This window comes from Lactuca virosa, chromosome 8 (assembly GCF_052849685.1).
Source record: "Lactuca virosa cultivar CGN04683 chromosome 8, Lactuca_virosa_CGN04683_v6, whole genome shotgun sequence".
Lineage (NCBI taxonomy): Eukaryota > Viridiplantae > Streptophyta > Magnoliopsida > Asterales > Asteraceae > Lactuca > Lactuca virosa.
This window is the reverse complement of record NC_136433.1, coordinates 287,153,431-287,158,190: the sequence shown is the minus strand read 5'-3', so window position 1 is coordinate 287,158,190 and position 4,760 is coordinate 287,153,431. Positions and strand designations below refer to the sequence as shown.

Below are 4,760 nucleotides of genomic sequence, written 5' to 3'. Positions count from 1 at the left end.
CTTGTAGATACGATTTAAGCTTGGAATGAGCACTTTTGGCATTTGAAGATGAACGATTGCCAAAATGCAAATAATTTTCTATCCAAGCACTAACAAACTTTTCTTTGCAGGGCAACCATGTAGTTTGTATATACTCAATTGCAACTTGCTTTGTTTGATAAAGCAACTCAAATTCACCCCAAGTCTGTTCAAAAATTGTTGTTGTTGTTGAATATGCTACATTATTCCAATTTGAAATAAATATGTCAAACTCTTCTGTATTTGTGAAATGCTTCTTGCAATTTGCCAACACATTCTTTTCAATATGCCAAATACAGAAAAGGTTTGTCGTGTTCGGAAATACCATCTTTATGGCATTCATTAATGCCAACTCTCTATCAAACATAATCACAGATGCTTCACAATTTTCAAGGGTCTTCTCCTTAATGCCCAAATATAACTATCTTCATCCTCTCTCTCTCTCCAAAAAAACAAACCCAGAATAAAAAGAGGTATTAAAGCATGAAACCCCAATGATATCAAGGAGAGGCATGTTATATTTTTTTTTTGTATGTGCAATCCATTACAAAGATATTTAACAAGACTTTGACAAGTTTAATCGACAAAGGATGTGCAATGAACAAATGGGTTATATGCCCTAGTGGATTATGTAAATAATCATAAACAAATCCTTCTTTTTCAAACTCTTCAAATAAGGCACTAACTATTGATCGATTATTCAAGTCGTCCTTGCGGATTTTTGCCTTCAAGTTGTATATGGTTCGAGAGACTGCCGGAATGTTTTGATTTTTCTGACGTAAAGAATAAAGAATTTGCCTTGGGGGTATGCCAGAAAGCGTCATGTTTTTGACACGTTGTACGTCCTCCGGTGATAATCGACGGAATGATGGATGACCAGATACATCTATAGCCGGTTCATGATTGTGAGTCAAGTTTTTTGCCTTAAGTACCTAAACACCATCATTTCCCTTTTTACCTGCAATCTGGAAGGGGCACTTAATCAAACGAGATCCAGTGTTCTTCTTTCTTTTATCTCTAATACATAATCTATCTCGATAGGAACCGCCTCGATCACATTGTAACGTGACATATTTGTCTTTGCTTGAATCTCGAATAGATACCCCATATCCTTTAGCGTTACAGAAATCTCGTACACTCTTTAATAATTCATCATATGATTCAAATTTAGAGTTACCTAAATAGAGTTCTTCATTTTGCATCACAGACTTGATGAATCCATTCCCACCTGTTAATCAATTTTATCACAACCAACTATTACCTCCAAGAATCAAACATATAACCCATTTGTTTATTCAAGAATCCGTTTATCATTTTAACATAATGGTTTTAACATATAAAAGAATCAATTTATTATTTTAACTCAACTCAATTGATAATTATTCCTATATATGATTATCCTAATTTTCTCAATTAAAATTCTAGATTCTGTTCACAGGAAGATGTAACATGGTTTGTCATGATAATCAATTAAATATTGCAACATGACCTTAAATTAAAATCAAAGTGAATATTAAATTATTAATGTGTCATGCACTTTCACGAAGTTACGTAAACTGTGAATGAACATAAAGTTAATAATGGTTTAATTGCTTTGAGATGAAAGATAACAATTAAAGTTAAGTAAAGATACAATCGTAATTCCTTTGTGGCAAAACAAAATCAAAATCAATAGTCATGGTAAATATTTTAACAAAATTAAATCAACCATCAATTTTAAAGTTATCGGTTGATAGTGGGTTGAAGAAGAAGTCGGTGAAGCAGCAACGCCGGATGAAAAAGCGTTTGTTGAAATAACGTTGCCAAGGGAAGGAACGTAAGTTGAAGAAGCAGCGTCGTCATATGTTTTTTAGAGTTTCCAAACATAGGTTTTTGTATCTTAATTAAATACCTAGAAATTAAATTGAGGGTATATTTGTCCATAATTTTTTTTCCCTTTTCTGTGGATGGATTAGAAAAGTCTGTGGATAAATCAGTCCGCCTTAAAACATGTATGGGACAATAATGATTTATAAATGTTTGGCATGTTTTTTTTTATTTTGATTTTTATTTTCAATTATTATAACCATTAAAATCATCTCCGCCCATACTTTTTTGCATAAAATAATGTAGGTACTTGTTCATTCATTATTTATATTTTACAACAAAAATAATTTTTTTTAATTTATTTTAGTGTCGTTCTAATATTATTATAAATAACTAGTAAAAATCCCCGGATTTGCCTCGGTCGGTCTTTTTTTGTTTTATTTTTTTTGTATTCAAACACCATGAAGCATGTAGCTATGCATGCAAAACATGGCGTGTAGACAACTCACAAACTATGACATCGCTACAACTCTTCTTAATAACATGGAAGGTTCCGGAAGAACTCTATTATGTCTCCCCCTCCAACAAAATACATTGGTTACGATTATTATATATTATCATTATGTTTATAAATAATATTATTAATAGTACTATTGATTTTTAATTGTTTGTGTTTTAAATATGTAAACCAAAACGTTCCAAAAAAAAATTTAAGACTTGAATAGTGAAAAATAATAATAATGGGAATAATAATAATAATAATAATAACAATAATAAAATTATAAAGCCGTTGCTATTTCATAATAATAATAATAACAATAATAAAATTATAAAGCCGTTGGTATTTCGTAGCTATTCTGTATCTATTTTCTTCCGTGGGTAGTCCGTAGCTATTTTGTAGCTAATTACCAACGGAATACCTACGGATGTACGTCCATCGTTATTCCGTAGCTATTCCGTTACTAATTTAGGACATTCTATTTCGTAGGTATTCTATGTGAAAGTACTGATAAAATAATGGCAATTAAAGAAGAAGGACCGGAGCAATTAGACAGTGGTTAAGATGGAGGTGAAAGTCGCCGATTAGATAAGTCAGAAAAAGGAGACTCGTGGTGGTGTCTGTCGCTGCACAGCACTGTCTGAAGTACGCTTCAACCTGAATTTGGTATTTTCTTTGTTTATCTTTTCTATTATGTTATGCCTGTGTTTTTTTTTTTTTTTGCTTCTATATGTTAACCCACAAATGACTTTTTCAGCAAAGGGTTCCCTCGCCACATTCTCCACCGTCGTCAATACGAAGACCATCACTGATCGATCAAGATATCTCAACCTGGCCACTACCATCATCTTCTCTGTTTTTCAATCAAGGTACCTCCATATTTTGTTTTCGATGTTTTAACTTTTAGAACCGTGTTACAAATTAAAAACATAATCAATAGAATCTTTATTTTCATGTTAATTAGATTATATGCAGGTGAATAATTCTGGGATTGGTGGACTTATGGAGATAATGAAGCTTTTAGAGATTCAATATCTTTGTTTTATCAAAGAAAAAAAATGAAAGGAGAAATCTTTCACCACTACCACCATTTCTCTCTATGCAGGCTGAAAGTTTAAATAGTGGCATTGCTTAAAATGCTTGAAAGTTTAAATGGTGAAGTGGGTTCAACAAGCATTGCTTAAAATGCTTGAAGGAACTGTGAGTTCTATTCATAAATACATTACTATTTGATGTTCAAACTTTATAAAATGTTGGATGGTTTTCAAATATTTTTTATTGTTTATTTTTCAGATTGTTAATGTTCCGGATGATTGAGCTCAAAATCGGCCTGAAGGTAATGGCATTCAGGTCCTACCTAAATGGATAATGTCTTATTTACACATTTCTTTAAAATACTGATATTTCCCATTAACTGCATATTTTGCCCATTCGAGCTTTGTGTGAACCAGAACTGTTTAATTGGTTGGTTCCTTTGATCCGTAACAGACCACAATCCTGCTCCTACGCCCTGAAGTTAAGGCAATATTTTGAAACCATATGAAGTTGGTAATATTGTTGAATGTTAACTATGATAATCAGATACTGTTTTAATTGTGTCTTGAGATGAATATGTGTTACTTTCTTGTGCAGGGAACATACAATCTGATACCAAATGCTAGAACTTGTAGGTATATTATAACAACTAATTTACTAAATATATTGAATTTTAATGAAACCTGAATCCCAAGTGTTGCAATCATAGGATTGTGAAGATATGGACTTGGAAAAGGACCGAGGATAGGACTACAGGGGGAGGAGTAGTGGATATTGTTGAATTATTGAAGGCAAATGGAAGAAAGTAAAAAACTTTGGATATACATACAATTTGTGAGGAGCATTAGATTGGACATTCAGATAAGTTTATTACACTGTAAACAATATTTTCAGATTTTTCTTGTTTTGAATATTTCATATATGGTTAGTTGTTTATATGAGTATTATTCTTCCTTTTTTTTTGTCTGGTTAGAGGTAAAAAAGAACACAACATCTGCATTTTCCCTGCGTCAATATAACATGGGCAAATGTCATATTAGCCGATCAAACTTTTCGTGTTTGTTTTAAAAGGTCCCCAAACTTTTTTTTTGCACATTAAAGAAATATACTTTCATTTTACCGTTTAATTACATCCCTTTACCGATTGTAAAAGGTTTATCCCCTGTTTTCGTGACATGGACACCACCGTGGAATATTACTGTTGAAATCTTGGTCCCCAAGAATTGCCAAGTCATTGCTAATGGTCCCCTTATAAACCGTCTTCCCCTAAATCCGTCTTCCCCACCACTTTGTTACCCTAATCCGTAACATTCACATCATCGACTTCGCTTTTTTTCCCACGTATAAATCAAGAAGATGGCCTCAGAACAAAGCTTCTCCTATGGTGGTTTCAGAGCTTCAG

At 32.6% G+C, this 4,760-nt stretch overlaps 2 long non-coding RNA genes across 2 annotated transcripts; both read left to right on the top strand.

Annotated features, from left to right (window-relative positions):
- The first annotated feature begins 2,880 nt into the window (after window positions 1–2,880).
- On the top strand, window positions 2,881–3,488 carry LOC145129721 (uncharacterized). The gene is made up of 3 exons (XR_013717630.1): window positions 2,881–2,989; window positions 3,081–3,192; window positions 3,288–3,488. It is a non-coding gene; the product is annotated as an uncharacterized LOC145129721 (long non-coding RNA).
- Window positions 3,489–3,745: 257 nt separating this feature from the next.
- On the top strand, window positions 3,746–4,289 carry LOC145128992 (uncharacterized). The gene is made up of 3 exons (XR_013717233.1): window positions 3,746–3,871; window positions 3,956–3,989; window positions 4,068–4,289. It is a non-coding gene; the product is annotated as an uncharacterized LOC145128992 (long non-coding RNA).
- The last annotated feature ends 471 nt before the right edge of the window (window positions 4,290–4,760 follow it).